This window comes from Nyctereutes procyonoides, unplaced genomic scaffold (assembly GCF_905146905.1).
Source record: "Nyctereutes procyonoides isolate TBG_1078 unplaced genomic scaffold, NYPRO_anot_genome, whole genome shotgun sequence".
Lineage (NCBI taxonomy): Eukaryota > Metazoa > Chordata > Mammalia > Carnivora > Canidae > Nyctereutes > Nyctereutes procyonoides.
The window spans coordinates 19,251-29,043 of record NW_026575132.1 but is presented as its reverse complement, the minus strand read 5'-3'; the positions used below and the strand labels follow the sequence as shown (position 1 = coordinate 29,043).

Below are 9,793 nucleotides of genomic sequence, written 5' to 3'. Positions count from 1 at the left end.
CAGCCCACAGCGCTGGGGGACACAGCCCAGGAGCCAGCAATCCCCTTGGGACAGGCTGAGGCCAGGAGGTCATAGGACAGCGAGGATGCTCCTGCCGCCGGCAGCCCCCAGCTGTGCAGATCGGCGCCCCCCGCCCCTGAAGCAACCAGGCCCCTGTGGACTGGGAAACTGTGGTAGTTATGCTCGAGCTGACTCCAGGGCTAGAGAGCAGCTGCCGCCACTGCTATTGTTCCTCCTGGTGACACCTTGTGCCTGCGACTGAGTGGGGCCACCAAGGAGCAGGGGCCTCACAGGATAAACAGGTCCCACTGAGCCATGCACCTGGCAGGGGGCGAGGCAGCTCCCCCAGGTGCACACACCTGAGAATCAGCACAGCAGGCGCCTCCCCCAAAAGACCAGCTGGAAGGACAGAGGAAGAACAAGCTCTTGGCCAAGCAGCGCTGGAAAGTTCCAGGGGAAGTCGAGGGACTTACAGGATATAGAATCAGAGGATACCCCTCCTTGTTTTCTGTTTTTGTTTGTTTCCCCCACATACCTTTTTTCCTGCCTTTTTCTTCCTTTTTCCAGTACAACTTGTTTTTAGCCACTCTGCACTGAGAAAAATGACTAGAAGGAAGAACTCACCACAAAAGAAAGAATCAGAAAGATTACTGTCTCCCACAAACTTTCGGAATTTGGATTACAATTCGAAGTCAGAAAGCCAATTCAGAAGCACAATAATAAAGCTACTGGTGGCTCTGGAAAAAAGCATAAAGGAATCAAGAGACTTCATGACTGTAGAATTTAGATATCATCAGGCTGAAATTAAAAACCAATTAAATGAGATGCAATCCAAACAGGAGGTCCTAACAATGAGGGTTAATGAGGTAGAAGAACGAGTGAGTGACATGGAAGACAAGTTGATGGCAAGGAAGGAAGCTGAGGAAAAAGAGAAAAACAAAGATCATGAGGAAAGGTTAAGGGAAATAAATGACAGCCTCGGAAGGAAAAAATCTACATTTAATTGGGGTTCCTGAGGATGCTGAAAGGGACAGAGGACAGAGGGACACTGTTCAAAGTGTATTTGAACAAATCATAGCTGAGAACTAACCTAACTTGGGAACAGAAACAGGAATTCAGATCCAGGAGATAGAGAAATCTCCCGCTAAAATCAATAAAAATTGCTCAACATCTCGACATTTAATAGTGAAACTTGCAAATTCCAAACATAAAGAGAAGATCCTTAAAGCAGCAAGAGACAGGAAATCCCTAACCTTTATGGGGAGAAGTATTAGGTTAACAGCAGACCTCTCCACAGAGACCAGGCAGACCAGAAAGGGCTGGCAGGATATATTCAGGGTCCTAAATGAGAAGAACCTGGAGCCAAGAATACTTTATCCAGCAAGGCTCTCATTCAGAATAGAAGGAGAGATGCACTATTGGGACTTCATCAAGATAAAAAGCTTCTGCGCAGCAAAAGAAACAGTTAACAAAACTAAAAGACAACCTACAGAATGGGAGAAGAGATTTGCAAATGACACATCAGATAAAGGGCTAGTATCCAAGATCGATAAAGAACTTATTAAACTCAACCCCCAAGAAACAAACAATCCAATCATGAAATTGGCAAAAGACATGAACACAAATTTCACCAAAGAAGACATGCATATGGCCAACAAGCACATGAGAAAATGCTCCGCATCACTTGCCATCAGGGAAATACAAATCCAAACCACAATGAGATACCACCTCACACCAGTGAGAATGGTGAAAATTAACAAGACAGGAAACAACAAATGTTGGAGAGGATGTGGAGAAAGGGGAACCCTCTTGCACTCTTGGTGGGAATGTGAACTATTATAGCCACGCTGGAAAACTGTAGAGGTTCCTTAAAGAGTTAAAAATAGAGCTACCCTATGACCCAGCAATTGCACTGCTGGGGATTTACCCCAAAGATAGAGATGCAGTGAAATGCTGAAACACCTGCACCCCAATGTTCATAGCTGCAATGTCCACAATAGCCAAACTGTGGAAGGAGCCTCGGTGTCCAACAAAAGATGAATGGATAAAGAATTTGTGGTCTATATATACAATGCAATATTATTCGGCCATTAGAAATGACGAATACCCACCATCTGCTTCGACATGGATGGAGCTGGAGGGTTTATGTTGTGTGAAATAAGCGAATCAGAGAAGGACAATCATCACATGGTTTCATTCATATGGGGAATATAAGAAATCGTGAAAGGGATTATAGGGGGAAGGAAAGGAACTGAGTGGGAAAAATTAGAGAGGGAGACAAACCATGAGAGACTCCTAATTCTGGGAAATGAAGAAGGGGTAGTGGAAGAGGAGGTTGGTGGGGAATGGGGTGACTGGGTGATGGGCACTGAGGAGGGTACTTGATGTGATGAGCACTGGGTGTTATACTGTATGTTGGCAAATAGAACTCCATTAAAAAATATACAAAAAATTTTATAATATTTCATTTATACTTATTTGGTTGTGTTATAAGTTAAAGAGGTATAAAATTTATTCTGAGCAATCTTTTATCCACAATCTAAAGGCCCTGTTGACTTCTCTTATTATTATAATATAGATTACTTAAATTTTTTTTGCATTTTACTTGATTAAAATTCATAAAAATTTTTTTGATTCCATTTAATCTCCTCTCTTATCATATAAATTATACTTAAAAAATTCTTTAGCAGTTGCCCTAGACCTACTATACATTTGTAACTAATCTAAATGCACTTTCAAGTACTACTATACTGCTTCGCATGTACTACAGGTGCCCTATAGCCATTTTCTAGTTCTTCCCTTCGCTCATTTGTGATACTGCTATCATTCATTCACATGCATGTTATAACCAATCCCAATAAATTATTATAACTATTGCTTCAAGCAATAGGTTATCTTTAAATCAGTTAACAAAGAGAAACACTTTATTCCATCATTTATTCCTTCTCCGGTGCCCCTAGTTCATTATATAAATCAAGTTTCTGTTTTTCCTACACAATTCTCCCTTCCGTTCTATTCCCTTTCACTATTATTTCAGAAAAGGAGACAGAACATAAAGACTCCTAACTCTGGGAAATGAACTAGGGGTGGTGGAAGGGGAGGAGGGCGGGGGGTGGGGGTGAATGGGTGACGGGCACTGAGGGGGGCACTTGACGGGATGAGCACTGGGTGTTATTCTGTATGTTGGTAAATTGAACACCAATAAAAAATAAATATATTATTAAAAAAAAAGTTGGCCTGGGAAAACCTTTCTTAACCAGCAGGGAAAGTTAAAATTGTGCTCCAACAAGGTCCTTTCACTTGCCTTTCATTGTAGAAAAGACTCTGAATAACTTCACAATGTTTACTTTACCCTACCCATTCATAACCATGAGAAAAAGATCCTTCTTGAATCTTTATAGTGAGAACCTGGTAGGATTCTTGGATGTAAAGATCCCAAAAGTGTGCCACCACAAAAAGTGGCCCCCAAAAGTTCTCATGCTAGTCCATACCGAAGCCTACGACAAATCGACAAAATTATCAATCAAGTGTCCCTATGACTTCATAGTTCCAGTGACTTCTTCTCCAGATAATCAGACATCATTTTGGACTCTGTATGCATCTGTCAAAAAGGTTTCAAAGGGGCAGTTTGCATTATGACATCAGTTATTACAGGAATTAAAAAAAAAAAAAGCTGATATGCCTGGGTGGCTCAGCAGTTGAGCATCTGCCTTTGGCCCAGGGCATGATCCTGGAAACCCAGGACCGAGTCCCACATTGGGCTCCCTGCTTCTCCCTCTGCCTGTGTCTTTGCCTCTCTCTCTCTCTCTCTGTCTCAAATAAATAAATAAATAAATAAATAAATAAAGCCATGATTTTAGGTGTCTAGCCTTTTCTTGTCTAAATGCAAAGAAAAACTTACAAGTCTTTACCTGTCAGAGAGAAACCAGAAGTCTCCTATACTGTGTTTTTATTGTATTTTTCAAACATGTCTGATGACTAATTACAAGGTAATTAATTCCTACTGCTTCATGACCTTGCAGTTCTTGACAAATCTCATATTGGCACCCTTCTGACTGCTATTCATCCGGGAAAGTGCCCATTAAGTGTGAGCCAAAACAAAAACAAAAACAAACAAAAAAGTAAGTGTGAGCCAAATAGTGGCAGAAATGGTAGAAAGGGAAGAGCAGGAAAAGTAGGAAGCTAAGGAAACCATAAGAGCACAGCTATATGAGAATCCAAAAACAAAAACAGCCAAGCAAAAAACAGCCAGGAAAGTAAATACAAGACCAAGAGCTCAGTAACAGTATGATATTGCATCACTAAGTTTTCCTCTTTTTAAGTTTCAGGCCAGGCATGCACTTCCTCAAACTCTTCTCTAAACCAGCAACCTTAGCCAGAGGGTACCTCACGTTGATCATCACTTAACAACTGTAAGGCTTGGGAAAGTCATTTAGCCACTTTTTGCCTGAATCTCCTATGAAAATTGATCTACATGTTACCATGATTGCACGAGCTGGTGCCTGAAAAGTGTGTTGTAGCCTGCAAGCAGTGAATAACCATTGAATCTATGTTCTCACGTTGAGACGGTATGGACTCTAGAACTCAGGGCACAAATGGTTCACGGAATGAAGAGATTAAATGTTTTGATCTAGACATGAAATAAATTGAATAAACCTCTGAAAGGGAGAAAATGGGAAAATAAAGAAAGAAACAGATAATATTATTAATAGCCTTTCACATCAAACTTATTTAAAATCAAAATTGCAAAAAACACAGAAAAAAGATAAAATATGAGATTCTCTAAGGACGTATGGTGACACATACACTCATCATCATTGATGGTAACAGTGACAAAAGGATGCACTACAAGATTGGGAATTGTTACCTCCCAGAGTGGATGAGACTGGGAGAGGACAGATGAAGAGAACTTTCGCATTTGCTCCAAACACATCTATTACTCAGAGTTTAAATAGTATTAAGTTAGATTGCATTCATTTATTATTTCTTTAATAAAAGTGCATTTAAAAATATCCCTTCATTATCTTTCCATCATTTAGAGAAATGTCTCTCCTATGGTTTACATTAAAATTGTTAATATTCATGACCCAGCTCAGGGAAGGACTGTGAACACTGAGATCTAATAGGCCTTTGAAATCCCAGGAGTGAGGTTCAAGCAGGCCCTTCTATCATGAGCAGAGTTGCCACATACCAAAGATGAGCTGGCTGCCACCTGCCCTCCGCCATAACTCATCTGACTTCTGGTGAAACTGGAACTGACAGCTTCGTCCAATTTGTGACATGGTAGATACACAGCAAAAGAGTGATAGTTACATCCTCCTGATGTGCAAACTAATAAAACATTTTGAACTTTCTTCTCTTATACTTTTACTTGTATTTAACAAGGTTACCTTGGATCTAGCTTTGAAATGGTACATTATTGCATGATGCCCTCAATGCCCAGCTTTCCCTCAGGGAAAGTTCCCCAAGAATGTGATAGGGAAAGCCTTTCCAAATGCTTGGCTCTATTTAAAACACAGATATGGGAAGCCTCCAGGCTCAGAGACTACTCATTATAGCATATACCTGGCACACTGGGGAGGACACAACACTCTCATACTCCTCATGGCACAAAATTAACTGGACTTTATCTCTTCTAAGGAAAACTCTAGAGTAAGCCTCTCAGCAAGCAAAGATCCGGTTTCAGAGGTCATCTGTGTAGGGTAAGTATATCCGAGGTAACTGATGTTTGACCCACACTTTTAATGCCTTCCCCCTGTTTTAAGACTAAAATCTTTCTTTTCCCCTGAAGCATTATTTCCCATAACCAATCTATAGGGTTTAGAGTTCTGAGAATGTCTGAATGGTAAATATTATGGGTTTACTCTCCCAACTAATCTCTGAGACTTCTGATATGGGTTTACTCTCCCAACTAATCTCTGAGACTTCTAATAGCATTTTACACACTAAAAAATGAACTACATTTCTATAGTCTTGGATGCTCCCAGATGTCCAGACTGGAGAAAACTGATTCTCAAAAACCCTCCAACTTATCCTGATATTTTCTTATCCCTTTTGGATTTTACTTGTTTTACCTTTGATCAAAAGAGGAAAGAGAGAAATGCTTCAGTCAAAAATTAATAGGGCAAAATACTGAAACATTTAAAAGAATGAAAGTGCAGTGATTTTAATGGGAACCTGTATATCTCATTCTTGTCCTAATTAGCCATTTGCATTAATTCATATCTCTGTCCTCTCATAGAACAAGATGATTTACTTCAGAAATGTTATTTATTTTCTTAGTCATCAAAACCAAGGTTTCTACCACAAGCTAGCTTCTAGTAGAGAAATTTTGGAAGCTTTGGAGTCAGACAGACTTCAGTTTAAAATATAGTTTTATTATTTGTTACTTTATAACTTGGAAAGTAGGTGATTTCTGTATTTATATAGTTTGTGAGGTTTATGTTAACTATTCTTACCAAACAAAATACATAATATAAAATAATCAGAATCAGTAGTGAAAAAATAGTCACAGGATATCACATCTACATGTTGCTTTTGTTAAAAAAAAAAAAAAAACAAAATAGTCTTGCTTTGACTTTCAGGGCCAAAAAAAAAAAAAAAAACTTAGAAGGAGAAAGAGCAAAACCCAAAAGGAAAAATATATGAAAAAAAGTAGATATGCAGTTCAAATGAAAGGCATTTAATTCTTAAAAATGGGAAAACTGGTCAATCTCAGAATAAGAAATTAAGATTACACTTAGGGGGCCCCTGGGTGGCTCAGCCAGCTAAGGGTCAGAATCTTAGATTCAGCTCAGGTCCTGAACCCAGGGTCCTGAGATCTAGACTGGCATCTGGCTCAGTGCTCAGAGGAAAGTGGGCCCGGGATCTCTCTCCTACTCCCTCTGCTGCTACCCCCATGGCTCACAGGTGCATGCACTCTCTCTCAAATAAAAAAAATAAATCATTAAAAAAAACTCCATACAAGGGTATTTCTCACCACTGTATACAATAACATTGCATTGGAGACACTGGGATAAAACACATAATCTATGCATTACTGGTGTAGATTCAAAATGCTTTAAACTCTATGAAACAAATACAAACAGACAAATAAAAAGCAAAACAGATAAATGCTTGTAAGGTGCTTAACATAACGGTGCATAATTAGAGTTACTTAGGTAACTTTATACTAAACTTTACTGGAAAAAAATTAGGATACCAGAAAGATAGTGAATTGATGAGAAACGAAAGAAAGAATGGTAAAAGAGAAGGAATGAAGAAGAAAAGGATTTGGCTTCCTGGCTTCTATAAAATAGTAAATACATGTATTTCTACAGAGGTCAATTTAAAGGGTATAAGTAAGAGTTTATATATAAATGAACTTAGAATTTATATTTTCTCCCATAAAGAACAGTCGGAAGTAAAAATCGCTTTCGTATGTCATCATTTAGTCCAATCTCAAGAAGAAATCCCTGTTACCAAGGAGAACCAAGGACCAGCCTATGTATGTTAGTAAATGATGGTACTCAGGCCACAGAACACATGAGTTTTTGGAAATATCAGTTCATGGGGAGATTACAAATGGAGGGAAATATTGGATATTAGAAATGGATAGTCAGCATCTGGGGTCTTTTTTGAAACACAAATATCTCTTTTCAAGTCATCTGATGACTCAGAGATTGTGAAGGAATTTGGCTCAGTTCAGTGGGCTAACACATATCCACTTCACAATAGATTTGCTTCTGAGACTCATATATGCATGAGAAACATAGCATTCCATTATTGTCCTGGAGCCTGGGAAAGAGCTTCTGAATGTATTTCAAAGCTATGTATTCTCTCTCCAGAAGAGGCAGATTCAAGCCTTGGAGAAGTTATCTATGGAATACGTCACTGAGGGGGGCACTTGAGGGGATGAGCACTGGGTGTTATTCTACATGTTGGCAAATTGAACACCAATAAAAAATAAATTTGTATTAAAAAAAGAATATGTCGCATTGACATTTTCCATCAGAATATTTATTTTTTCATTCCCATAACTAGACCTCTTATAGGTAAGGTTTTGGACCTACCCTTCTATAATTAGTTCCCCACCTTGGTCATAGGACTAGCCTACCTGTAATTTAAGGAACATTTCTTTTCAATCTTCAGCTTCATACAATGCTAAGATTTGAATTTTGCACAACAGTCATCTATTCCAAAACATCTGAGCATTCATGAGGTTCTTCTTTCCATTCTAGAAGTTCTTAGTTCATGTCTTTCTTTGGTCTGCATTAGAACACAATTACTAAATGGATGATGTAAATCAGTCTGTGGTGTCCGAGTTCATTTTTCATGGACTTTGTGATTCAAGGGAGCTCCAGACCTTCCTCCTACTGCCCTCCTCTATGCTCTATCTGATGACTGTGGTGGGCAACCTCATCGTAGTGATCTTATTCATCACGGACCCTCATCTCCATTCCCAAATGTACTTCTTAGCCAATCTCTCATTTGTGGACTTCTGCCTTACCTCAGTAACTACCCCCAAACTGACCACAGACTTCCTAAAGCATCATAAGACCATCTCTTTTGGTAGATGCACAAGCCAGATCCTCTGTGTGCATTTATTTGCAGGAATTGAGATGGTGCTTCTTGTGACAGTGGCCCATGATTGTTACATGGCCATCTGCAAGCCACTCCATTACTCCAGCATCATGGACAGACAAAAGTACATCTGGCTAGTTTTGATATCATGCATCATTGGTTTTGTGCATGCCATGAGCCGACTGGCTATGATTTTAGATCTGCCCTTCTGTGGACCCAGAAGAGTGGGTCACAGTTTTTTTCTGTGACATTCCTTTGGTGAGCAAACTGGCCTGCATGGACACACATACTCTGAAAATGTTGATAAATTCTGACAGTGGGGTCTTGGCAACAACTTGCTTCCTTCTCTTACTGGCCTCCTACACCTACATCCTAGTAACAGTCTGTCTTCACTCTGAGGATGGAACATCCAAGGTGCTCTACATGCACCTCCCACATCACAGTGATGCTTCTCTTCTTTGTACCCTGCATGTTCATCTATCTGTGGCCACTTAGCATCACTTGGGTGGACAAGTTGCTTGCTGTGTTTTACACAGTAATCACACCTCTCCTGAATCCAGCCATTTGTACTCTGAGAAATAAAGAGATTAGGAATGCCATCAAGAGACTGATAAGTAGGCTTACAAATCCATAGGACAATTTTTAGTTTTCTCATGTAATCAGCAAATGCACTGTCTACATCCCAATTTGGCCACATTTTGACCTGTAAACTAAACTGGAAACATGACCCTTCATATCTGTAAGCATGGAGTATTCCCAGATGTATGGTTTGTATTTATTCCATGACAAAGATATGTTCAAAAATCCAACATTAGGGATGTCTGGCTGGCTCAGTCAGTTAAGCATCTGACTCTTGATTTCAGCTTAGGTCTCAATCTCAGAGTCCTAGGATCCAGTATTCCATTCTCAGCATGAAGTCTGCTTGAGGATTTTCTCTCCCTCCACCTCTCTCTCTGCTCAATTTTTCTCTCTTTCTCTCTCTCTCTAGTGAATAAATCAAATTTTAAATAACTCCAATACTTAAATTCTTACCACTTGGAATAGATAATAACTGATAATAATAATTTGCATAAATATGCCTTTGTATTTACTAAAAAATTATCAGATGATAACAATGATAAAACTAATCATTGTATCATTACTTAATACCACTAATGCCCCCAACGCCATGCTAAGCATTTTACGTAGCTTATGTATTACTACAAAACCACTCTGAGTTAATTATCCATTA

General features: G+C 39.3%; 1 pseudogene; it reads left to right on the top strand.

Annotated features, from left to right (window-relative positions):
- Positions 1 to 8,270: 8,270 nt before the first annotated feature.
- Positions 8,271 to 9,196, top strand: LOC129523059 (olfactory receptor 4K15-like; annotated as a pseudogene).
- Positions 9,197 to 9,793: the final 597 nt, after the last annotated feature.